Source organism: Balaenoptera physalus (assembly GCF_965194825.1).
Source record: "Balaenoptera physalus genome assembly, chromosome: 17".
Classification (NCBI taxonomy): domain Eukaryota; kingdom Metazoa; phylum Chordata; class Mammalia; order Artiodactyla; family Balaenopteridae; genus Balaenoptera; species Balaenoptera physalus.
Window position 1 is genome coordinate 79,772,207 of NC_138895.1, and position 27,834 is coordinate 79,800,040.

The 27,834-nt window shown below is 37.8% G+C and overlaps 1 long non-coding RNA gene across 1 annotated transcript in view; it reads right to left on the reverse strand.

Annotated features, from left to right (window-relative positions):
- Nucleotides 1–1,083: 1,083 nt before the first annotated feature.
- LOC309646993 overlaps nt 1,084–27,834 on the reverse strand; it is a 202,257-nt gene continuing 175,506 nt past the window's right edge. The window contains exon 3 of the long non-coding RNA XR_014255721.1: nt 1,084–2,686. This is a non-coding gene — a long non-coding RNA (uncharacterized lncRNA). The remainder of the gene's footprint in view (nt 2,687–27,834) is intronic.

Sequence of the window (27,834 nt, forward strand, 5' to 3'; positions counted from 1 at the left end):
GGAAAACAGCCATCATTGTGTACCTACGCCACAGTGTCTAAGAATCCTAGGACAGTTGCTTCCTCTCTTGTCTAAAGTTCATCATCCCTCCCTCTGACATAACACCTCTCAGAATCCTTGCTTTGCTTCTGACAACAGAGTTAGTGTTCACAATTCAGTATGCAGTTGACCGCTAATTTTGAACGTTTTCTTCATGGTAAGGACCTGTTCTTCTATTCCTGGTCTCCAACCTTGTCCTCATGAGTTTATTTTTGCTCTTCTCTGTTTCTACACAACAGTAAGAGTGAGCTCTTAAAAATGCAAACTTAATCATGGCGTTCCTCTGCTAAAAATGATATCCCATCGCTCTCAGGAAAAAGCCGGTATTCTTAACTTGGTCCACAAAGCAGGCTCAATCAGGATCCTGCTTTCTTCCTCAACATCAACTGATACCACTCTTCTTATCACTGTCTGCTCTGCAGCTGCACTGGTTCTCACTTCCTTTTTTCCATGCATCACGCTCCTCTCTACCTGAGTAATTTTCCATATATTGTTTCCATCAACTGAAGATATATTCTCACTACCCTGCTCTGCATATTCACCTGGCAAATTTTCATATATCTTTCAAAACTCAGTAATTGTTTCAAGGAAATCTTTGTTGTTCACCCCAGACCAGGTCAGACCCTTAAAATTCACTGCCATAACACCCCATGTTTCTGCTTTATCATAGTTTAAATTAAATAGTTAAATTTAGAAAATTTTAATTTGGGTTTTTTAAAATGTCTTCCTGTTGACTTGTAAATTATATGAAGCCAGGGTCTATGTGTGTCTTATTTAATTTACAATCGTCAGTGCACAATGCCTGGCACATATTTGGAAAATGCCATAGACATTTGTCTTGAATCCCATTTTAAAATATTGTAGAAATTATTGTTAAAATTAATTTCTTCTTCTCTTGTGACTCCATAATAATTTTCTCGAATCCGTCCTAGAGACCTGAAGGTTTTTCATTTGTAAAATAATAAGGTTTAAAATTTGTACTTTATAGAAATTATTAAATTTAATAAATTTATTATTAATTTAGAATTTAATAAAATTATTATTATAGAATTTAATAAAAGCATGCATATGAAAACGTGTAAATGTCAATGCATTATACAAATGTAATGGGTATTATTACAAAGAGTTAATCAATGAGACTTTTAAAAAAAAGTTGGTCTTATTTCAGGTATTCAACTCTATGATTTACATAAATTGTTCATTTCATTGTGATTTATTTGAAGATAACTGAGAGCAAGAAACTATTATGACCTTTGGGCTTATGATATAAAAAATAACTGTTTATACAGAAAGGATATGATATCCAAGTTATCTCATCCCGTCTAAGTGAGATGAACTGACTTGAAGAATGACTTGGGTTTTGGTGTCCTGTGTTACTTTATATGGTTACTTAAAATCCTAGAGTCCTACTGACAGAACCCTACTCCTGATGACTACTATTGAACTTTAGGAGTTGGCAATAAACTTTGATACATGTAAAATCTATTTTTGTTGGCATAATTTGAAAAAGAAGCTCATCTTTTGTAACTAAAAGCAGTCATGAGGTTTGAAGAGTCAAGTATTCCCTCCTGGGGGAGGGTATTACATTTTAATGAGGGTCTTTTTCCAGAATGGTTGAGAATTTCCTGATGATAATGTCACTACAGGGAAAATGACCTTCGCAGAAGGTGTCTGTTTAGTGCAATGGAAACATAGCTGGGGAAGAATGTGGGAAATCTGGACTTCCTTCTTGTATGGCCACTGTGACCCACTCTGTGGGTCCAGGTAAGTCCTTCACTTACCTGTAGATTTAAATCTCATATGGTGAGGGCTGTAGTACTAGAAGCTGATAACATTCATGTAGCAAATATTGAACCCTACTTCTGAGCCAGACATGGTGTGGGAATCTGGTGGTAAAAGCTTCTTGTCAAATACAAAGTTATGTCAATAATAGAAATCCCAGGACACAGAAAACATACTTTGTCCATTTTTCCTACATAAATTACAGAATACTCCTTCGCACAGTTCCCATATTTTGTAATCTTTTACTAACAAAAATATATTTGTAAATGAAACTTAAGTCCCATTTTTACTTTAATATTTTACTTATAAAACTAATATAAGGGCATTACAAACACCCGAAAAAATAAGAGAAATACATACACTAACAAATAATGTCCACACTAATTTAAAAAAACACACTGATCTTCACACTAATTAACAAGAAACAATACTATTACTAATACCCAAGCCATAAAAAATTAGTTCCAGACCTGAATTTTGCTTTCCAGTCCATTCTATATGCATATGCACACTGTGTGCATATCTTAAAATCTACACTAATTTTTAAAAATGATTTTATGTTTTGTTTTCCCTTCTAGTCTATTCTCTATGTATATTAAATAATCTTATCTACTTTTCAATTTTAAACATTATATAAGAATTCTTTTCTATATTTCTATATGCTGCTTCCTACTAACATTTGCAATTCCTGCACAATATCGCAGGGAATGCTTACAGCAGAGTTGGTTTCACCAGTCCCCACTTGGTCATTTGTGTTCTCTTAGGTTTTTGATATCACGTATAGTAGTCCAGTGAAAGTGAGCATTCCCACGTATATAGTCTTCCCTTTCATATTTTCTTTACATAGTTCCTCAGAGGTAGAATACTGGAACAAATATAGGTATGACTTTAAAATATAAAATAATTTTCTAGAAAAAAGGTATAGTAACAGTACCAAGCTCACTCTACATTTATCAGAACTGAGTTCTCCACTTATTAAAAACAAATACACACAATACCAAAATTAAGCATTTTTTAATAGTTAATAATGCTTTAATTCTGTATTTTTATTATGAATCAGACATATCTGCTATTTACTAGATATCTAGATCTGCAGGGGAGAATTGAGGTTACCACACCAAGTTGTTATAACTATTGCCAAGATGAAATAACTTGGCATTTTATTTCGGGATTTTTTTTAAAGATTAAATATGCTATTCCTTTTGGCTGTTTAAATTATTGAAAATAATCCCAGGATCCCTCTTAGTAATTTCATGACTACCACATATGATCTTTCTTGGGAACCGCTGAAATACATCTTCACACATACGTGAAGTTCTACACTCCTAATATGTATGTTTGGTCTGGAAAGAGCAGCATACAGCAACCTCTTTCATGGCATATATTTTAAATATTAAGAAACTGAGGATTCAGATGAATCAGAGTGTCAGGGAATGTCTGTACCAACTCAGATTCCTGTGGGTCACTAAGTTGCTCTCTTTTTTGTTTGTTGTCTCAACAGTTTACCAGCAACAAACTCGGATTCTAATGCCTTGGGGTGTCCCACACAGAAAGGAGCCACAATACATTTTTTCTTATGTGTCCAGCTGGGTTTGTGTTGTCACCCACAGATGTGTCCAGCTGTGTATTCTCCATTTTGTTTGACCAAACAATCATTCAAAAGTTCAAACCAACCATTTCATCATCATAAATTTTTAAAATAAATTTAAGTGAATTCATTCTAGTTTAGATTAATTCTTCTGATTAAATATAATTTTACTTAATATAATTTTATTAAAAATAATTTAAAATATAATTTTATTTAATAATGTGATAACTCTAAGGATGTCTCATTATATGAAATTTCATTTCCAGGATCAGAGAGATTTTTCCCCAAGTTTTCCTCAGCACAGCAGAGCCATACTTTCTGTTTACCTGTCTCAGATCCTTCCTCTCAACATGTAACTTAAAAGTTGACAAGACAATGAATGTTAGAGCAAAGAATCAATAACACTTTCTCCAAAACCTGTCTACACGTTTTCAAAATGGAAATGTTTTTGCTAAATAAAATCCTATAATATTCATTAAAATAGAGAACTTCTCTTTTCTCGTATTTCTGAGGGCCAGCAAAGAGAATTTCCGAGAATTGCTGTTGGTTCAGGTTGTACTCACTAGCCCATAGCTTAGTGATTAAGAAGCTGTAATTTGGAGGAATATATTTGAGTTCAAATTTAAACTTTCCCACTGCGTGGACTTGTGGGACTTCCTTAACCTCTCTATCCTTTGCCTCCTCATATTTAAATCGGGGTGGTTTATTGCTCACTGAGTACAGGAAATAAATGATTTATTGCAACGGAAGTGCTTAGCATCAAGTCTGTCCTAACAATACTAAGTGCTCCTGAAATTGTAGCTAATTTTTATATTAAGCACGCACATACCCCCCACTTCCAACCCAAAGTCTTTCCTACTTCCCAAATTAGATGCCTTTTTTCTTTTGTTGATCTCCAGCCCCCATGACAGTAAATCAGCAGATTCGGAAATGAATGAAACTGTCCCCCCCAAAATTCAGATGATATTGTCTGAACTATATGACAATTTTGTTTAAAATATTCAGAGATTAAAAAAATAGATAACTGAAGCCACTAGATGAGTGGGTACAGCACGTTATTTTTTTAAAAAAAGAAGGGCTTCCCTGGTGGTGCAGTGGTTGAGAATCTGCCTGCCAATGCAGGGGACACGGGTTCGAGCCCTGGTCTGGGAAGATCCCACATGCCGTGGAGCAACTGGGCCCGTAAGCCACAACTACTGAGCCTGCACGTCTGGAGCTTGTGCTCCGCAACAAGAGAAGCCGCGACAGTGAGAGGCCCGTGCACCGCGATGAAGAGTGGCCCCCACCTGCCACAACTAGAGGAAGCCCTCGCACAGAAACGAAGACCCAACACAGCCAAAAATAAATAAATAAATAAATAAATAAATAAATAATTTAAAAAATTAAAAAAAAAAGAACAAAAGGGCAAATAAAAATGAAAATTAGAAAACTGTAGTCCTTGAAATTAATAAAAATAATAATAAAAACATGGGTTAAAGAGCAGACTTGAAATACTGAATTGGAAGGTGGTTGTGAGCAAATCACCCAGAGCTCACTATGATGACAGCATGGAATATATAAGAAACAGGAGATGCTGACCGTGGAAAGAAAAGATCAGAAATACCTTTAAGCCCTGATTCCTTTCTCTTTCCCCTTCTCCTCATCCTCCTTCTTTGCCATCATCTATTACCCCATTAACTGTTTGGGGTTGACTGTTTATAGTTTGTGAAACATTTTTAAATGCGTTGTCTCACTGGATGTTCACAGCAAATCTCTGAAGTAGCTGGATTTAGAATAATTTCTATCTCCATTTGACAAATGCACCTGAGACTCTCCAAGAAACCGTGATAGAAAGTGCGAGGGCCAAAGCTGACTTTTCGGTATTCAAAACCTAATTCTTGCAGGACTTTGAATAAGTCACACACACTGTGGGCCAATATGCTTACCTACAGGAGCAACAATGGTTCACATTTCTCAGGACTGCTTTGAAGGTTAAATGTGATGAATATAAAACTGCAGAGAATTGTGCACACCTTAGTATGATTCCGATGCTAATGGGATTTACTAGCAGTAACTGTTGTATCATGAAGTATTTAGATGATGACTATGATGACCCCCGTAGGATATAGCCTTTGTTATACCCGTATATGACTCATAATTCCATGTACCCAACTCTCTCACCTCTGTAAGCTCTGTTGAGCCAACTATAGATTTATTATCTTTTTTTGGTGCCTTTTAGAGGTCTGGTCTACTCCCCACCTCCAAAAAAAAAATAGTCATGCCACATAATAATGGATCTCTAGATGTCTTCACATGACAGATTCTTTGTGTCCAGAACTTCTCACCTTGACAGCAAGAAATCCCTAGAACTTCTTGCTTTCTGGCTTTGTGAGTCCTTTTTCTCATCACCCTCTGACCTCACCTCTCAGACCCTCAGCACAACTTCGTTGGCCTTGCCTGTTGCTTTTTCTCCTCCACCTGATTTCAGTTCATTCCTTGGCTTTGTTCCAAATAATTATTTGGAGTAAATTGCATGCCAATACAGCTCTATCTAAAATTTCAGGATTTAAAATGATTATGGAGGCTTTTAGGCCAACCCACTATCCTTTCCAGTATGTCTGATAGGTAGCTGGATGTATTGTTTAAACGTCTCTACACACAGGATGCCCACTACCTCATGAGATGGCCTCTTTTTTTACCGCTATGCAGGCCTAATTGTTACAGGTTAAAAATAGCTTTTCTCATGTTGCCTTCTGCCTGGAATGATCATCCTTATTTCTCTGCCTTCTCCGAACTTCAGTCTTCAAGTTTTAGGTCCCATCGCCTTCAAGTAGACTTATGCATTCCTCCTTCTGTGATCTCTGGGCACTTGTTAAAGCCTTAATTAGAGCTCAGATCACATTGTGCTAGTGAAATCATTTATAGAAAAACCCAAGTATTTTCATCTCATTTGTCTAAATAACACCTGAAACAGTGCTGGAACTATAGTCCATAGATCACATTGAATGATTCAAGAATAAATGACTGACTAAATTGAATGTATACATGAATGAAATAAAATGTTTGTCTCTGAATGTGACTCTCTGTGAAAATTAGACTCCCCATTTGGAAAACGTGATCTTCTCTCCTGAATAAATTGAACAGAAAAAAATATGCCAATGTACCATACTGAGTGTACACTTTATACATTAGACCATAATGGTGACCTCTAATTTTAAAATGATACTTTAAAAACTGTAAAATGATGTACTTAAGTTTTGCAACATAAAATAATGCCACCATAATCACCGTCTGCACTATTAAACTACTGAGCCTGATTAAGTCTGACATTAACAAGAATTCTAACAAGGCATTAACTAGTGAAATCATGGATAAGACCCAGGAACTTCAGCTCCTAAAAGACCAACAGGATAACACAGGTCCTAATAAGAGAAAGCCAGAAATATATTTTAATTCTGTTGAGTTAAATCGTTCTAAGAGAAATTCAAAGAGGGAAAAAAAAGTGAAAGCAAAGGGGAAAGTTTGATCCTGTGAGATGATAGCAAAGGGAAAGTTTGATTCTATGAGATGATGAGCAATGGGGTCCAGTGCTTCATAGACTGCAGTTTGCAATTCATTATAAAGAAAAATATCCTCGGGGCTTCCCTGGTGGCGCAGTGGTTGAGAATCTGCCTGCAAATGCAGGGGGACACGGGTTCGAGCCCTGGTCTGGGAGGATCCCACATGCTGCGGAGCAACTAGGCCTGTGAGCCACAACTACTGAGCCTGTGCGTCTGGAGCCTGTGCTCCGCAACAAGAGAGGCCGCGACAGTGAGAGGCCTGCACACTGCGATGAAGAGTGGCCCCCGCTCGTCGCAACTAGAGAAAGCCCTCGCACAGAAACAAAGACCCAACACAGCCAAAATAAATAAATAAATAAATGGCGTTCCCTTTAAAAAAAAAAAAGAGAGAGACAGACTATAGATCAATTTCTCTATCTGGGATTCATTAATTTCAAATTTGGCCACTATTCTGTAACCATAAAAAGAACTTGTATTAACCAACCCTATAAAAAAAAAAAAAAAAAGAAAAAAAAAGAAAAACATCCTCGTCATAAATGTTGTGATGATGCGGTGGTTGTTGTTATTGTTATTATACAAACTACTTTGCATACGGCATCAACCTGATGTGGAGACTCTGGCACTCAGCGCAGCCCAGTCTTCGCGGTGCACTGTGCTGTTATGCACACTTTATGGAGTGTATTAAGAGGCTCAGAAAGGTTAACGTTGAATACATGCTTAGGATCTCATAGCTACTGAAAAGACCAAAGCTAACTCCAGAAGGAGTCGTTTCTTCTGAGTCACATTGCCTTCTTAAGTGTATTACTGCAAGAAGAATTGTATTATTTTTCTGTCTGATACTGGCTAATACAATTCGGGTTGGGTTTGGCTATGATTATTTGGTGGCTTTGATGGAAGGGAATCACAGGACATGTGTTATGGACTTGGGTACGGGCACCATCACAGGAAAGACAGGGTCTACTGTATTTCTCCCTCCTCATTCCGTATAGTGTAGACATACACCAGCTGTGTGTCAATCAAACCATCCATTCATGCACTAAGAGTTGTAAAGTGTTTTACCAGTAAGACAATACAGCTAAATTATCTCATATTTTCTCACACAAGATCTCTATTAGATAGGGATTTTATTCATTTTTATGAGTCAAGAATATGAGTATATGGGAGTTTAAGTGATTCGGTCAGAAACAAATCTACTGAGTCGTGGACCTTGACCACATCCTCCCCTTGTAAATTCACTAGCCATTCCATCTCCCTTTCTTTAAGGGCTTACAAAGTGTAAAGCATAATGCTAGGCATACTGGAAGAAAGAGAAAATAATTCAGAATGTCTGCCCTGAAGGAGGATTGTACTGTCTTCTAGTAGTATTTTAACTAAGCATTTAAGTTGGCTTGAATTGTATCAGCTGGAGTAGTAGTCCGGCTGATACAGTTCAAGGTAGTCCCAGGGCCAATGCCATGGGCTTGCTGCCTGTGTAGTCTCACAGGGCCCCGGGCTTCGAGGAGCCTCTCATTGGTTTAATGCTCTACTGTTCTGTCTTGAAATGGGGAATAATTATGGAACAAGGAACCCTGAATTTTCATTTTGTGCTGGGTCCCTCAGATTACGTAGCTTCTCCTGGTAGCCCTTAATCCAGGCTGTCCTCCCGGATATCCTTAAATCCACAGGGAGGATGAAAGTCAGAGGGGTAAGAAGCCAGCAATATATTTCTAAAGGTCAGTGAGTCTTTTCATCTCTTTCCAATTTTTTTTTCCTGCTTGTGCTTCAGCTTGCATACTTTCTATTCCTATGTCTTCAGGTTTCCTGGTTCTCTGCTATTATCTAATCTATTATTAAAATCATCTGTAAGATATTTCATTTCTGATGATACATGGTTTTTTTTCAGCTTGAGAAGTTCAATTTATCCTTTTTCATATCTTCCATTCATCTCTTCATTGTGTTCATATTTTCCTTTAAATACCCCCAAAAGCATTTGTATTGCTCTTTTTATATAGACCTTATTTGCTAATTCCATCATCTCTGTCACTTCTGAGTCCATATTTATTGGATTATTTTTGTGTCTTTATGTGGGTCATTTTACTGATGCTTTCACTTCTAGCTATTTTACATTTAAATATTTTGATTTTGAATTTCAGTGTTAGTTGTCTTTTTATAAAGAGTGTTGAGTCCAATTTTGGAACTCAGTTAAGATACTCACAGAATTTTTTGATTTTTAAGGCTTCTTTTTTTTTCCTCTTAGAGCAGCCTTAATCTAGGTCTACTTTATCCTTACTTAATATGTGGCTCTCTGGAGTTCAGCTTACAGCTCCTTAGTATATGCCTTTTGCCCAGATTTAAAGGAGTTTCACTCTACACATGACCAGCTTAGTATTCAGCCAACATCACAAGGAAAATGTGTGTATATTCTTGGAGCTCTTTCTCAACACAGCTTCTTCTAACCCACTCTTCTGCCCCCCAAATACCAGCACCCTTGGCCTCCCTGAATTCCTATCCGTGGCTCATCTCAGTGAGACCTTGTGCGCTGCTAGCTCTGCATTCCAAACATTACCTCCCCCTGGGCAGGAAGATGATGCCATCACATGGCTTATATTTTCCTAGGGATCGCGGTATTGCCTTATGGTCTAATTCACAAAAGTTTAGTTTTCCCACGTCTGACAACAGTTTTTTTTTTCTTCTCCATACATATTTTGTCTAGTTATTTTCATTATTTATGGCAGAAGGGAAGGTTTTCTACCTGTTACATTGCTGGATGTGCAATCCTTGAGACTTTTAACCATAGTATTGACCATAGCATGCTAATTTTAGCAAACTCTTTACGTTTTTTGAACTCTAGAATTTTTATTTATAAAGTATGCTTGATAAAATTCACCTCATAGGCTTGTTGTAAGGAGTGTTGGACAAAAGAGCCAAAGCAAGCATGCCTAAACCAGAGTCAAGTAGCAAGTACACATATCCTGCACATTAGTGAGAGTAACTTAAAAGTCTCATGCTCAGGGCATGGGCATAAGAAGGAGGGAGAATCAGGGTCAATAGTGCAATCTATCAGAAGTTAAAATCTTCTTTGAAGATCTCCTTCTATTTTGGGTTGGTGCATACCCTTTCAGACCTTTAATTATATGTGTTCTGTAAAAAATATGAAGTGTTTATTATATGAATGTGTATATATATTGTATCACATTGTATGTATTGCTCCACTTGTGTTCATCACTCAACAATACCTCTTGGATGACTTTCTGTATCAGCACATACAGCTATCTCATTACTTTTTTTTTTAACATCTTTATTGGAGTATAATTGCTTTACAATGGTATGTTAGTTTCTGTTTTATAACAAAGTGAATCAGCTATACATATACATATATCCCCATATCCCCTCCCTCTTGCGTCTCCCTCCCACCCTCCCTATCCCACCCCCTAGGTGGTCACAAAGCACCAAGCTGGTCTCCCTGTGCTATGTGGCTGCTTCCCACTAGCTATGTATTTTACATTTGGTAGTGTACATATATCCATGCCACTCTCTCACTTAGTCTAAGCATACCCTTCTCCCTCCCTGTGTCCTCAAGTCTATTCTCTACGTCTGCGTCTTTATTCCTGTCCTGCCCCTAGGTTCTTCAGATGCATTTTATTTTTGGATTCCATATATATGTGTTAGCATATCAAAACTACAGTGAGGTATCCCCTCACACTGGTCAGAATGGCCATCATCAAAAAATCTACAAACAATAAATGCTGGAGAGGGTGTGGAGAAAAGGGAACCCTCTTGCACTGTTGGTAGGAATGTAAATTGATACAGCCACTATGGAGAACAGTATGGAGGTTCCTCAAAAAACTAAAAATAGAACTACCATACGGCCCAGCAATCCCACTACTGGGCATATACCCTGAGAAAACCATAATTAAAAAAAGAGTCATGTACCACAACGTTCATTGCAGTTCTATTTACAATAGCCAGGACATGGAAGCAACCTAAGTGTCCATCGACAGATGATTGGATAAAGAAGATGTGGCACATACATACAATGGAATATTACTCAGCCATAAAAAGAAACGAAATTGAGTTATTTGTAGTGAGGTGGATGGATCTAGAGTCTGTCATACAGAGTGAAGTAAGTCAGAAAGAGAAAACCAAATATCTCATTACTTTTAACTGTTTCATGATATTATAAAGAATGAATGCACATATCTACTTAGCCATTTCTCTATTGTTAGACGTTTAGATGAGTTTGTAATGCTCAGTATTATAAACAGTGCTTTAATGAGCACTGTTGTACATTTCTTCTCATTTTTCCCCAGGGTAGCCAGCAGAAATGACTATTTTAGGGCATGTTGTCCGTGAATTTCATATTGTAATATAATTTTCAAAACTAATTCCAGTGTGGCTGTATAAGTCTACTTTTCCTCCAGCAGCGAACACATACCTACTTGCCTACACCATCACTAACACTTATCAAACAGTTCATATTTTTTTTCTCTCAGATGAGTGAAAAACCTCAATTTCTCAGTCAGTGATTTGAGATCATTTTTATTTAAATGGTGGATCATCATTCTCCACAAAGCACATTATATAAAACAAAGTAATATAGTACTATGGCATAAACATAGTGCTTTCGAGAATGCCTCACACACTTAGCCCGACTCTTGTCTTGTAGCATATTGTACAGAGGACACTATAACTAGTCTTGCTCATGTCAAAATTTACCTTGTTTGATATAATCTCTGAGGATCTACACCCTGACTTTCACCCCTACTTCTGTCTTACCCACAATGGTTGAGACAATTGTTTCATTTCTCTCATCAATACTGTCTCAAGTAAATACTTCACTCAATACGGAAACCTCATTATGCTCCACACCCAAAGCCCGAAGCCTAATGATCTCATTCATCTCTCTCTTTTATGGCCAATGGAAAAAAGAAAAAAAACAACAGGCTCTAGGAAAATGATCTGATTCCTTATCTTTAACATCATGGGTACAGAAAGTAATGACATTCTAGGTTCCATGATCTACGACAAATGATGTGAGAAGAGATATAAATATGAATGAAGGGTATGGTCTGGTGAGACAGCACTTGAGTAGCTTCCAGGAAAAACTGAACCCGCAGGCCCCGTCCCACATATCCACCCTCTGCACTAATTACAGTAAAGTTGGGAAAAATAGATAAACTTTCTTACCTTATTTCTTTACCTAAAGAATGAAAAATACCCTGAAAAATTGTGAGCAGGTAATTAATGTGTGCATGTGCAGGTAAATGGCTCCCATATTACTACATATATGTACACAGTGAGAAAACCATCAAAATTAATTATTTTCACCAACATGGGATAACCAATGTGGTCTTAAGCCATTTCCAAAAGAGGACACTTAGTGCTGGATTTAATATGTATGGGCCATCATTTTTACTAATTTTGGAATCATTCAGACAAATTAAAGATAAAGGTTTACTTGGCCCAAGAAAAGCTTTGGACACCCCTGAGGGAATGAGAAATTGGATCACACTTGTTCTCACATCAATCTAGCAGTCTGAGAGAAACGTTAAGTCCATGGATTCCCTCCCAAGAGTCTTCTAGTCAGTCACATGTATGCCACCTGGGGCGCTGGGGACAACACTGATCTACATTAAAATGAACAGAAGTTTCGGAACTCCACGTCATGAAGAGGACTGGGGGTCAGAAGGGACTGGTGTGATTTCTCCCTAGTCACCACTTCACCTGAGCTCTACCAGCACCCACCTCGCGCCTCAACTGGTGGTCAGAGCAGAGGATGAAGGAACACCAAGTGTTGATATTGTGGTTCTTCACCGGGTGGGGACGGGTTGCAGTGGGAGATGACTCTGCTGGTGGGATAAAGAGGTTGAGCTGCGTGGGTCTGGGGACAGTGTCAGCTCATCTGAGACTTGTGGAATTGCACAATCTTAAAGCATCGAGGGCTTCCCTGGTGGCGCAGTGGTTGAGAATCTGCCTGCCAATGCAGGGGACACGGGTTCGAGCCCTGGTCTGGGAAGATCCCACATGCCGCGGAGCAACTGGGCCCGTGAGCCACAACTACTGAGCCTGTGCGTCTGGAGCCTGTGCTCCGCAACAAGAGAGGCCGCGATAGTGAGAGGCCCGTGCACCACGATGAAGAGTGGCCCCCGCTTGCCGCAACTAGAGAAAGCCCTCGCATAGAAACGAAGACCCAACACAGCCATAAATAAATAAATAAATAAAATTAAAAACAAACAAACAAAAAGCATCGAGTCGTCCTGAGTAGAAACATGTGAGTTAGGAAATTTGAGACGTCAAAAATCAGGAGTGTAGGGGAAGTGGAGAGAAGCAGTTATCAAAGTCATGGAAAAGACAAAGTGTTTGCCAGCTGGGAAACACAGAAAAAGACACACAATATAATCGTGGCGGTGGGTGAAGAGGGTGGTGTGCTGACCTAGTGTTAATATGGAAATTGGAATTGCTTTTGTAAGTCAGTGGCATAGGTATTCAGAAGTGAACTGGCCTATTTTGAAAAACAAAAACAAAAACATGGAAGCCAAATCAGAACTTTTATGATCAATCTGTCCCTGTTCTTAGTCGTTCTCAGCTCCTATCGCTGTCTGCATTCATCCTTCCCCAACCTCTCCACACATCTTCTTAAATCCCAGGCACTCTAACCTCACTAAATAACTGCACCTTATCCTCATAAGGCACATACTTCTGTGCTTTTTCTCCTTGGTATTCTCTTTCCCTTCTCCATGGAATGCCTCATCATCATTTTCTTGCTTGTAAAACTCCTATTCATCATCCAAGTGCTGAAGCTCCCCTGTCAAGCCATCCATGCCTTTTTCAGGCAAAGTTGGTTCCAGTTGCTTCTGTGTTCCTGCTACAAGTCAGGAAGCCATGTATAATGGTTTCAGAAAACCCAACCTTTCTTCTAAGATTCTCACCGAGGAAACTAGAAACAGACTTTAAACTAGAAACAGACTCTAAGCGTACAATCTCTATCAATCACCAGCACCTGTCCCTTCCCTGAGACAGACTACTGCTAGAAAAATCTTTCTAAAATGCATCTTCCATCACACTGCACTTCAATATGTATAATCTCAACATTTTTGTATGTGAAAATAACACCCAGAGAGTTTCATGGCACATCCGAGGCTTTTTACAAATGCGGAGCTCAGAGAGGTTAAGTGATTTGACCAAGGTCAGAGAGCTAATACATGGCAGAGAGAATATTTGAACTCAGATCTGTCTGCTTCCAAAGGTGCTGCCCTGCACTGCCCCTTTTTACCACATTGAGAGGGGCAGGACCCCCTTCCTGTGCTGCTTGCCTCTGAACTGGCAATGCATTGGGTAATTTGGGAAAGAAATGTTATATAAGCAACGTAACATATTTCTTATGCGCAATATGTCTCTGCAGCCTGAGCTTATTTTAAATCAGCCATGGGAATGTGTATTGGTGAACACATACTGAGCTAACAGATGGGAGTGGGCACCTTTGTCACTCATAAATATAGCACTTTGACCACAAGTGGAGGAAACTCAAGTGGTGAAAAGTACAGCTAATACTTCTTTCCCATTTCTCTATTTACAACTTTTTTTCTATGCCTTTAACACACTCTCTATCTCTTCCTCTAAATCTCTCTCTCTCATCTCTCTCCCACATGCACACAGACATACACACACACCCCATTAGCAAGTTTGCTTGTCCATGGAAGAGGATAAATATGGAAGCATTTTAATCATCCAGGCACAAGTGTACTTCCTGGAGCTAACATGGTTCTAGCTTGGTTCTTGCTTCCATTCTTTTCTACTGAACCTAAACCTGAAGGTTCAGGGTGAAGGAAACTTGTTTTGTGGGTCATATGGTCTCTGTACTCCCACTACTCAGCTCTACTGCCGTAGAGCAAAACCAGCCTTTGACTTTACATAACCAAGTAAGAGTGACGGAGTTCAACAGAACATTCTTTCTGAAGGCAGGATCTGGCCCATGGGCAAAGTTTGCTGACCTCTGCTTTGGAAAAAAGAATGCTAATGCGTCCTACGAACTTGCAGAGCCCTGGTCTTTCTGTGCTTCAGGTAACTTGCTTATAAAATGGGAAGAATTCTTGATTCTTTTTTAAAAAATGTACAAAACATACCAGTAGGCTATTTATATTTAAATGATTTAATCGTCACTGTAGCCTGGAACGATTGATGTGATTCTTGTTGTATGGATATGGAGACTTACAGAAGATAAGGGACTTTCCACCCAGCCATGTAGCAGGTGAGTGGCAGAGCTGGAAAATAAATTTGATTTTAAACTAATGGGATGCCAAAATACATGAGTACCTCTGCTATAATGATCAAATGAGAAACTTTATTTCCAATTCTTCTGGTAAGTTTCTTTGGGATTCTTTATGTCTTTTTAAATTTACACTTTCCACATATTTTCTTATTTTATTTTATTCTTGTGAAGTAGCTTCAATATACATATATTATATATATGAAAGCACTTTGCCTAGGGTTAAGCCCGATTGCATGCACTCACATGTTACTACCAAGGTGTAGGTTCATAGAAGCAGGATCAGCACTAGCTTAGCTCAGAAGACAAGAGGCTCAGGTTTGAACTGTGAAATGCCAAGGACAAAGTAATCCCTCCAGGGAGGTGCAGGAACAGTGCGGTGAGAATACCAAAACTGCAAACCAACTCTGGGGGCTGCTGGGAAGGAGGAGGAGAGCACTGTGAATCTGGGAGGCTGTGTTGGTAAGGATGGTAGGACAACCATGCTTCAGTAATTGCAGTTGATATGGTGTCAGTATAAAGTGGAGATGTGACTCAAACTCAGGTGAGATCTAGGGTTATGTTTAAGGATTAAAGTGAGAATAGTTCACCCCTGTTGGTATATGGGCAAGGGTTTGGTTTTAGAAGAAGAGACTGTGGGATTTTTCAGAGATTTTTTTTTTTTAATTGTAAAATACTTGGCATGGATCGATAACTCTAGCAGAGTATGTAGTGTAGTATAATCAGCTGAGTTCAAATCCAACCATTTAGGACGCATGTGACTTAAGCTCTCTAAGCCTCAGATTTCTCTTTTATTGCAAAGAGATCATAATAGTTTTCTAACAGTGCCTTGTTCATGGTTAAATAAATATTGGTTGTTAGTAATTATTATTATCTAAGAGACCTGTGCATGTAGGTGACCAGTAAGTCCCATAGAATATTGACAACACGGCAGGCAGAAGGCTGATCACACCTGGGGACTGCCCATCCCCTCGGGAAGGATGGAGCCACAGAATCCCTATCCAAAGCTCTTCTTATTCATGCGGCGGGAGCCTTCTTCAAATCGCATTTGCCCTCTCTGGGTCCAGAGGAAGGAGTAAAGTGACTATCATGACTAATTGGTCAATGCCCCTGGATGCCTGCCAACATGCTAGCTTGCTCTTCTGTGGCAAAAGGCATGAGGAAAGGTAACTGCACTGATTACATCTACTAAGGTTCAGAAGTTGTGCTCCATGTTTTCACTGATACCATCTCATTCAACCTGGAAGGCAACCCTGAGGGCAGAGAAGCAAACTGACTTGCCCAGACTACACAAAAGTCAGTGTTAAGATTTGAATATATGCCTAATTCTAAACTCATGCCTTCTCTCCAATCCATATTACCTACTGTATTTTATATTTTGAGGATTATTTATATATATATATATATATATATATATATATATATATATATATATATAGTTTTCTTGTTGATTTCCCATCTAGGATATTAGTTCCACAGAGATTTCATTTCCACAAATATTTGCTAAGCATGTAAATAAGTAGCCAGGTCACTGCATCAAAACTACCTTGAAGATAGTAGGAATGAACCGTCTACTTTGTCCCATTCAGTTTTTATAAAAGCTTGTGTTTGATACAGGATTCTCATTTTTAAAGTGAAGCAACTGAGGCTCCAAAAGGCTATCTAACTTTCTTAAGTACAAACTGCCAGTAGATTGAGTTGCTGGAATTCAGCATCTGCTTACAACCCTCCCAGCTCCCTTCACATAGCATTGCCTTCTGCCACACAGGGTCTCAGCAGCTGAGGCCTTCTTGTTTCTGTATGTACCGGGAGCTTCCAGAAGCCCAGTATCCACTTTGTGAGCAGGTGAGGTTGAAGGGAGAGGAATGCATTTTCTGATGTCTGTAACGATACTTTATGAACTTAGATTTCATCTACTGCTAGATCCTCTGGTTCATTTCCTCTTGGATATATTCAGTATTTCTTTAAAGTGGGAACGTGGATTGCCAGAGATGTTTCTATTGATGGAAAGATTCTGGCACGAGCGTCCAGTGTTAGTGACTCCAATTCATCTGAACCACGAGGGCAGTGTCTATTGACATCCTTGAGGAAATAGGTCATTTACACTACAGACTGGTGAAGGTCTCCTTCTCACTAAGAAGACAATAGCCCCAGATACTAGCCCCAGGGAACAGATATTCATATTCACTCATTCAAAAATGTATTCAGAAGCATCATTATATTTTGTGTGTCAGGAATAATATGGTATGTAACTATGGGCACAAAGAATGTTGGGACCTCAGCAATGAGCACCAGGTGGAGGAGATGGATTTTATTTAGAGAATTCTGGGGACTACTAAACAGCTTCTCTGCAGGAGAAACCCTCCATGTTCATCAGAGCATGGTGGACTCTGGGTTTCCTTATCCATCTATTCAACATGGATTAAGTGCATGTGGTACCAAGAGGCAGGAGGATGCAGCAGTTGAGAATGTAGTCTCTGGAGCACACTGCCTAGATTAACATCCCTTCTCTGTCACTTCTTGGGCAATTTCCTTAGCCTCTCTGAGCCTTTTTCCTCCTCCGTAAAAATGAGGGTTAAAAAAAAAGAATATTTATGATAATTCGATGAGTTAATGTCTAAGACACACTTATAAGCATTCAATAAAGTTTAGCTATTACTATTGTGTATTACTATTACAATATTTACCGATCACAGAGCCAGACACTGAGACACGGAGAAGAAAAATTTTTTAACTTAAGTATGTGCAGATTGACAGTAAAATGTAAGGCAGCAGAAAGCAACAGCCTCATTCATCCAAAAACCTTTTCATTTATCACCAGATCCCAGATAACGTCTGGGGGCAAATGAAGAAATGATCCAGAGCCTCACATTTCCTCTCCCTATTCTCACCGTTGTTTACCATTATATGACTTTGGAATCTTATTGAATATATAATTTGATGCATTTTCCCACTCAAAATCAGAAGTCTACATAGTTTCAAGTCATCAATTATTTCTTTTTTCTCATGGGTTCAAGGTCAACAAGTACACAAAAATGAATTAATTTTAATCCTGATACATGACACTCTCTTCATTGGTCCATTCAAGGCCCCCTTTTCTCTACTCTCTGTTCATAACAGGCACAATGAAAAGTTTTATACCCAATGTATACCCAACAAAAACCGTAAATCCCTCAGTGTGATCTGTCTCCATCCTCTGTGCCCTCTGCCCTCACCTGAGTAAACAGTATTCTAAATTTGGTGTTCATCATTCCCTTGCTTTGTATTTTTAATATTTTTTCCACATCTATATGTACTCAAAAAAAGCATATTTGGGTATTTGGGTTTTCTAACATTATTTTAAAAGATCTCATATTTTATGTAATCCTTTGGAAACTTTTTTTTTTTTAAATTATGCAGCTAAGTTTCATTCACAATATTGAATGGAGGGGTGGTTTGTCCATTTCAGCAGCTTTAACACTGGGCTTAATGTACATTAACTTATTTTTCCATTCTTCTGCCAATGAGAATTTGAGAAATTTCCATGTTTTTTTGTATTTTTTAGATACCCTATTGATGCAAAATCTTTCTAACCACTGGAAGTTTTACTTTCCACTTTTATTACTTGAATGGCAGAGGTAGGATGTTTCACGATCTTTATTGTCTTTCCCTGAATACTAATTCAGAGGAAGATATCCTCTTATGTTTATATGTATCTTCTGGCCAATAACCATATATTGAGTAATTTTCTAAGAATCATAGAGCCACAGGGCTGGTATTCAAACCTAAATCATTCAGATTTTAAAATCAAGCCGTTTCCTGCAGTATGGTATAATGATGACAGCATTGGAAACAGACAGCATTAGTACTGAATTAGCTGTCAGCTCTGAGAGTTCTTTGAATTTCTGGTAAATTTTTTAATGTAGACATTTGGAGCTCATTTCATTGACAGGAGATCTGTGCTATCACAATGACATATTTATAAACCATCCTCCAAGCTAGATTATTTGGAAAGAGGAAACGGATCTTTGAATAACTTTGAGGGAAAAAAATGAGAAAAAAAAATCAAACTTCCTTCTGCATAATCACAGAATTTCAGAGTTGGAAGAAAACTAGAAATAAGTGCAGCCTCTCCTAGCTCTCTGCTCTGCTACTTTATTTTACATCAAGAAAACTGGTAACCATATCTCGACGTGACTTCCTCAGGGTTACAATTTGCTGGTGGAAGAGCTGTGACCAAGACCCAGGAGGCAGAGGTATCAGTTATCCTTTGCTGTGTGACAAACCACCCCATATTCAGTGGCTTTAAACCACACTCATGTCATTTACTCATAATTCGGTAGGTTATCAATTTAAGCTGGATTCAGCAGGGTGTTTTTCCTGCTGGACTTACTTAGAGTAACTTTTGCAGTTTTAGTCAACTAATGGGTTGGCCGGTCTAGGGGTCCTAAGCTGGGATGGCTTGTCTCTGTTCTATGATGTCACCTCCTTCATTAGACCAGCCTGGGCTTTCTCCCTTGGTGGTGATAGAATTTCTGGTAGTAGAGAAGCTAATCCCCAGTCCACAAGCACATTTCAAACTTCTGTTTTTTCACATTTGTTGATGTGCTATTGGTCAAATCACATCACATGCTCAAGGCCGGATTTAAAGGATGAAGAGAAGGATTTTAACTTTTGATGAAAGGCACAGAAAAATCACATTTTTTTTTCACAATGCAAATTAATTTTTTAAATGAATTGACTTGAATTATTCTCCACAGTGGCTTTACCATTCTGCATTCCCTGCAACAATGAATGAGATTTCTGGTTGCTCCACATTTTCACCAGCCCTGGGTGTTATCTGTGTTTTAGATTTTAGCCATTTTAGTCTGTGCATGGTGATATCTGGTTTTAATGTGTAATTCCCTAATAACCTTTGGTGTTGAACATCTTTTCATATGTTTATTTAGGACAAGTTTTAATCTATAGATCAAGTTGGAAAGAAATAGTATCTTAACATTTTAAAGGTGTGTACATAGGTCCTGCCCACTGTCTGCCGCACACAGTGGGGTGTTGCTCCAGGACCTTGCTTCAGACAGGGTGAGGTAACACCGACCTCGGAGCCAGATTTGCTGGGTTTGTATCCCCGCCCCAACATTTAAGCATTTAAGTGCTCTATGGCTTTGGGCAACTCAGGTAGCATGAATCTCCTCAGCACAGAGAGAAAGCTTCACTGGAAACTCACTGCCGAGCGGCGGGGGAAGCCGGATGTCACGACGGCAGCAGCAGCAGTCTTTGTGGCAAGAATCACGGCTTGCAGGCCTCCCCGGGCGGTCTCGTCTTCCTGCAGCTTGTAGACCCTCAGGTTTAGGAGCTGTTTCAAGCACACAACCTTGAGAGAGTAAGGTGTTCTTGAGACCATCTGTAGCGAATCCGTGACTGAACCCAGTGAAGACCACTGTATAAACGTTTAAGGTTCTGGCAGCGCGTGAGGAGACCTACTCTTTTAGCCACAGGCTGCTGGAGACAGCCTCGTAGACAAATTGCTCCCAAGTCAGCCTGTTCGAGCTGAACAGCTATGGTAGACCCTCATAATCTGACTTCATAATGGAGACTGCCACATTCACTGCCGTGTGGCTGACGGGGTCTTGGTGCTCCGGCCGGGTGTCAGGCCTGAGCCTCTGAGGTGGGAGAGCTGAGTTCAGGACATTGGACCACCAGAGAGCTCCCAGGCCCCACATAATATCAATCGGTGAAAGCTCTCCCAGAGATCTCCATCTCAACGCTAAGATCCAGCTCCACTCAATGACCAGTAAGCTCCAGTGCTGGAAACCCCAAGCCAAATGACTAGCAAGACAGGAACACAAGCACACCCATTAGCAGAGAGGCCGCCTAAAATCATAATAAGGTCACAGACACCCCAAAAGACACCACTGGATGCACTCCTGCCCACCAGACAGACAAGATCCAGCCTCATTCACCAGAACACAGGCACCAGTCCCCTCCACCAGGAATCCTACACAACTCACTGAACCAACCTTACCCACTGGGGGCAGACACCAAAAACAACGGGAACTACGAGCCTGCAGCCTGAGAAAAGGAGACCCCAAACACAGTAAGTTAAGCAAAATGAGAAGACAGAGAAATATACAGCAGATGAAGGAGCAAGGTAAAAACCCACCAGACCAAACAAATCAAGAGGAAATAGGCAGTCTACCTGAAAAAGAATTCAGAGTAATGATAATAAAGATGATCCAAAATCCTGGAAATAGAATGGAGCAAATACAAGAAACGTTTAACAAGGATCTAGAAGAACTAAAAGGGAAACAAACAATGATGAACAACACAATAACTGAAATTACAAATACTCTAGAAGGAGTCAATAGCAGAATAACTGAGGAAGAAGAATGGATAAGTGACCTGGAAGATAAAATAGGGGAAATAACTGCCACAGAGCAGAATAAAGAAAAAAGAATGAAAAGAATTGAGGACAGTCTCAGAGACCTCTGGGACAACATTAAATGCACCAACATTCGAATTATAGGGGTCCCAGAAGAAGAAGAAGAAGAAGAGAAAAAGAAAGGGACCGAGAAAATATTTGAAGAGATTATAGTTGAAAACTTCCCTAATATGGGAAAGGAAATACCTAGAGGGGTGGGATAGGGAGGGTGGGAGGGAGACACAAGAGGGAGGAGATATGGGGATATATGTATATGTATAGCTGATTCACTGTGTTATACAGCAGCAACTAACACAGCAATGTAAAGCAATTATACTCCAACAAAGATGTTAAAAAAATAATAAAACAAATTTAAAACAAAACAAAACAAAAAATAAAAGTGTATACATAAAGGAATGGGAAGAATTTGTAGTCTTTTTTTTTTTTTGCGGTCTACAACACAGATACCTGTATAATGTGCTTTCAATAACAATATGGCTCTTCTTATAATAAATAAAAAGAAGTATAAGCAGTTTATATGAGGAAGTTTTACCTAACATTTATCACTCATTAGGTTTTAGCCAGGAAGTGGCACATATTATTTTACATAATCTTCCCTCAAATGCATAATGTTAGGCATTAAGATCCCCACTTCAAAGCAAAATAAGTCAAGTTTTAAATAGAGGTGCTGTGCCCAGCACTGTTTGCTCTCATATCTACTGCTGGCCCTTTCCGTGTTCTGATCCCTGTCTTCAGGCCACATTGCCCAAGCAGCTGTATCAGATATTTTCCAGGTTTGGCCAACAGGAGGCACTAGAAATACATTGAAAGGAAGGAGAAAAGAAAAGCAAGGACTTTTCTCTTTTCGCTTTTCTGCCTCAGGTTGTAAGTCTAACAGCCGCTGCCTCTGACGTGAAGCTTCATCTCTCAGTAGGCAGGTGCACCTTGCTTTCTTCTTTTGGGTTTATTGCACAGACTCTGGTAACACCATCTCCTCTCTTTGTTCCACAAAGAGGTAATAGAAGCTTCCTCTCCTGCTAATACCTCAGTTGCCTCATTCTCCACTGCTTGGGCCCCTCCACCTCTTTCATCGCCTGTGAATCCAAGTCCCTGTACAAAACCCATCTCTATTATTTATGGCTAATATTTTATCTTCTTTGGCTGGACTCTGAGTCACACAGAAGCTTTTCCAAATTCTCATAGATTTTTAGAGGTAAAAATATAGGCCCAGATTGCATTCCCATTCCATGCTGCCTCTTACGTGAAATATTCATGTGTAATACAGAATAAAACTTCTAAAAAATAATTGATGTCCCCAGAAAGATTAGAGCAGATACTGCTTCTATAAAATGAGAACAATATCATCTGAAATATGAATAAATATCAATTCAACAGTCTAAAGACAAATTCAAAGAAAGCCCTTGGGAAATAAAACAAAAAGTCAAAGAGATGGATACTTGGAGAGGAAATATTTACAGATTACTATCCACAAAGAAGATTTTATAAATAATGTCATGTCCATACAGCTTCTAGTAATGGTGAAGTGGTTTGGTGAAACTACCGTGCCCACAAGTAACACTTATAAAATCTGGAAAAAAGATTAAAAAAGCAACAACAACCACCCGTTTTGAAAGTAATTAAAAGTAGGAAGAATTTGGAGAAAGATATCAACTGTACCAAGAGAGATGTGACATTCTGTGGCTTTTTTTTTTTTTTTTCCTGCATGAGGTTACTCTTCAGACTACCTGAAAGGTGGCAGAAAGTTACAATCTTACTGGCTTGCGGTGTCAAAGGAAAGAGTTAAAGTCTCTAAGAACAGAGGGATGTTTAGAGGGGGAGGTAAAAGGGAAGGAGCTACAGAAGGCAGAAGTGCTAAAACCCCATATGTAATCTCTGGCTCTAAACCATGTGTCAGAGATCTTGGGAAATGTCAAGGCACCCAGTGAAGAAACAGAAGCTGGAAACTGAAAGAACTGAGAAGAGGTTTTAGCTGATGTTTACACAGAGAGAGAGAGAGAGAGAGAGAGAGAGAGAGAGAGAGAGAGCGACCAGTGAACCAGCAACTGTGTGAATGAAATTTACAGGAATTACCCTGAGTGAAACAAGCCTAACACAAAAGAATGCATTCATTAAGGTGAAGTTCTAGAACAGGCATAACTAATCTATGGTGAACAAAAGTCAGAAAAGTGGTTGCCTCTCTGTGGGAGTGGGAGTTGACTGGAAAGAAACATCATGGAAATGTTTTGTATCTTGAAACAGAGATAGGTTACATGGGTGCATGCACTTGTTAAGAGTACACACTTAAGATTTGTGTATTTCAATGTACAGAAAGTTTACTTCAAAATTTTTACATTATAAGATAATAATATGCACAATAATATAACATTACATTTTAATACCTAGTCAATTTAGACACCATGCTAAGAAAATATTATCAAAGTTATCCAATTCAAATTAGACCACTTGAATACAGGGGAAAAAAGAAAAGTTTTAAAAGTTAGTCAATTATTAACCCCTAAAATGACCTAGGACACAAACAGGTTTATAGGATCAAATGTTAAAAATATTTGTATCCCAATATTACATACATTTTTCTAGAATGAAGAAAAAGATGAAAGTTCCACTACACATTTTACAAAGCCTGCAAAACCTTCAATGCCCACACTGGAATAAAGTAGCAAAAATAAAAATATGTCAAAGTATGTTACAAATGCAAATTCATAAATTCTAATTAAAAATCAGAGCCCTTCATAACTGAGTCTATGGAGACTCAGAAATGCTACTAAATTGCAATAAATTAAAACACTGACCAACATTTCAGAGAAAATCATAAAGAAAAGTTTAGTTTATTTTGGTTTTACTTTGACAAAATCATTTACATTTATATAGTTCAATGTTATTATATTTAATGAAATTTGTGTTTTCACTATGATGCAATTACTAGAAATCTTAAATATTAGAACTCGAAATGTATTAATTATTGCTGTTCTTATTGTCATTTTCCTAAAACCATAACATGCCAGAATTTTACTTTTTGTTCACTTGCTACATGTTTGCTTGCTGGAAGTTATCATTGGGGTAGAACATTTGCTTTTTGCAAAATACTTTTGAGAGTTTTGATACCTTTTCTAATGACCTTTTATTATTTGATATTAAAACATATATCTTTCATTCATCATTTATCCTCTTTAATTTTTTTATCTGGTTGAAATATGAAAATGTTTCTCAATTGTTTTTGCGTGATATCCCTGACTATTATTTCTAAAATAACCCCTCTCCCACCGTCACACTCTGTCTCTTTACTCTGATTTTATTTGCTTTTGTAGACCTTTATAACATTTATCACTAACTGGTACTTTATTTTTATTTATAATTTGTTTATTATCTGTATCTCCCAATACCATATAATCTCTATGAGGTGCTGGGATCTTACTCATTTGGTTTCACTATTATATCCTGACAGACAAAATAAATCCTGACAGATAAAATAATTCCTGACACATAGTAGTTGATTCATTAATATTTCATTAATATTTATTGAATGAACTAATGATTTGGGCATTCTACAAATGCCCAAATTATTAACTCCTAAATGTCTACATCTTCTGTGATATCTAAAATTTTACTTTGCAATCTGTTTATACTCCTATTGTATTTATCAGATGACTAGAATATCTGACAATCACAAGAGATAGAGTAAGTTTTACTATATGAACAACGATAGAAACCCAGTGTTAAAAGAAGAGGGATGTTTGAGTGGGAATTAACATAATTCATCAGATCAGTATTTTCTTTTTTTTTTGGTTCTTCCTAGGCAACCTCAAATGCTGACTCACATTATGAGTACTTAGGTAATGAGTGTCCCTGCATTAATAACACAACTCAGCAATATGTTAAAAAGCAATAAAGACCAAGTTTAAATGAAACCATTTTAGTTCCAAAAATGTAAGGAAGATTCCACATTAGAAAATATATCAATATATTTCATCTCCTTAAAATATTATGGAAGAAAAACAAAATATTCTCATCTAACTACACAGTTAAAAAACATACTTGAGGGGCTTCCCTGGTGGCACAGTGGTTGAGAATCTGCCTGCCAATGCAGGGGACACGGGTTCGAGCCCTGGTCTGGGAAGATCCCACATGCCGCGGAGCAACTAGGCCCGTGAGCCACAACTACTGAGCCTGCGCGTCTGGAGCCTGTGCTCCGCAACAAGAGAGGCCGCGATAGTGAGAGGCCCGCGCACCGCGATGAAGAGTGGCCCCCACTTGCCGCAACTAGAGAAAGCCCTCGCACAGAAATGAAGACCCAACACAGCTATAAATAAATAAATAAAATTAAAAAAAAAATACAAGGTGCTATAGAAGCACTTAAAAAAACAAACAAAAAAAAACATACTTGAGTACATGAAGAAATCTAGTTAGTTCAAGGATGACAAGAATCAATATTGTAAAGACCTTTTCCTCCTTAAATTGATCTCTGCATCCAAAGCAATCCTAATCAAATCCTAATGGGATTTTTCATGGAGTTTGATAAAGTGTTTTAACATTCATATGGAACAGAAAATGCATAAGAATAGCAGAGCCTATCAAGAGGTACAAAGTTCCAGTTATAAAAGAAATGTCATGGGGATGTAATGAACAGCATGGTGACTATAGTCAATAATATTGTATTGCAAATTTGAAAGTTGCTAAGAAAGCAAATCTTAAAAATTCTCACCACAAGAAAAAATATTTGTACCTCTGTATGGTGACAGATGGCAACTAGACTTATTGTGGAGATCATTTTGTAAATTATGCAAACATCGAATCATTATGTTGTGCACCTGAAACTAATATTATGTTGTATGACAATTATACTTCAATAAAAAAATAGAATAAGATAGCTAATATTTCAATATAAATGAGATTAGTTTGATGAGAAACAAAAAATTATTTTAAAGTTTAATTAAAGAATTGTAGTATAAGTGTAAACTGCATACAAACTGATCATTAGAACAGATAAGGGAGTCCATTAATAAATTCTCTTGCACTTGAAAATTCAGTTAATGGTGGACAGTGAAGGGTGAGACATCTGTTATACAACCCTAAGAGATGAGTCCATATTGACGGCTATGTGAATGGTGCCCCCTAGTGAGCTGCACCGTGCATTATCTGCAGGATCACTCAAGAAACCTCTGTCGTAGGAAAGGAGTAAATTAGTCCTTTACACGGTTTAGGATCATTTAGTCATACATTTGAAAAAATAAAATAAAATTGACCAACACTTCATACATTTAGACAAATAAATAAGTGATTTAAGCACACAGCCTTAAAAAAGAACTTCAAAAAGTTTAAAAGAAATTGTATGAGAATACTGTATGATTATAATGTTAGTATAAAGAAGCTGCCTGTAAAAAGACACAAAAAGCAAAATCAATACAGGAAAAAATCAAAAAATTCAACTGAATCAAACTTAACTTCACTTCTGTGAAAAACTATCTCATAAACACATCAAAAGACAAGTAAAGTGCTGAGAAAAAATATATGCTGGAATATATCAAATTGTCCAAAATATGTACAGAACCTCTTCAAATAAATCTGAAAAGCATATAACTTTTAAAAGTTCCACAATTTAAGCATCCTTTCAAAGAAAAGAAACTACAAATTGTAAGTAAAAATTTAAAAAATACTTAATCTAACTGCTAATTAGGAAAATTAAAATTGTGAGGAAACTTTTTTACAAAATAGGTTAGCAGGTTTTTTAAAAAACTATTATACATGTTGTCGGCAAGTTGATGGAATTGATATACATATTCTCATAAAATGCTGCTTGGATTGAAATTTGATAAAGTATAATTTTATATTTCTATTAAAAGCAGGTTTATATAAACTATCATTAATCCATATCATAAAAACTATAGAAAATGGACTACAGCTCCGTACACTAACCAGAAAGATTTTCAAATTTTAGACGTGAAAGCAATTTAAAAAAAAATTGTATTATATTACACAATTAAAATGAAGTACATAAATCCATGAAACAAATACATAACTATGTATTTATATAACATACATATACATAAAGCAAGGATAGAGATGATAAAATACAAGTTACATAAAATATAATCTCCATCCTTACTTTAGTAGATGAAGGTATACAAGAGAAGAGGGCGTTTATCATATCTAAATCATTTAAAGGTCTTTTTATGAGAAGTTATTCCCAAGCAACTTCTATAATTTGCAATACATAAAACTGTAAAAT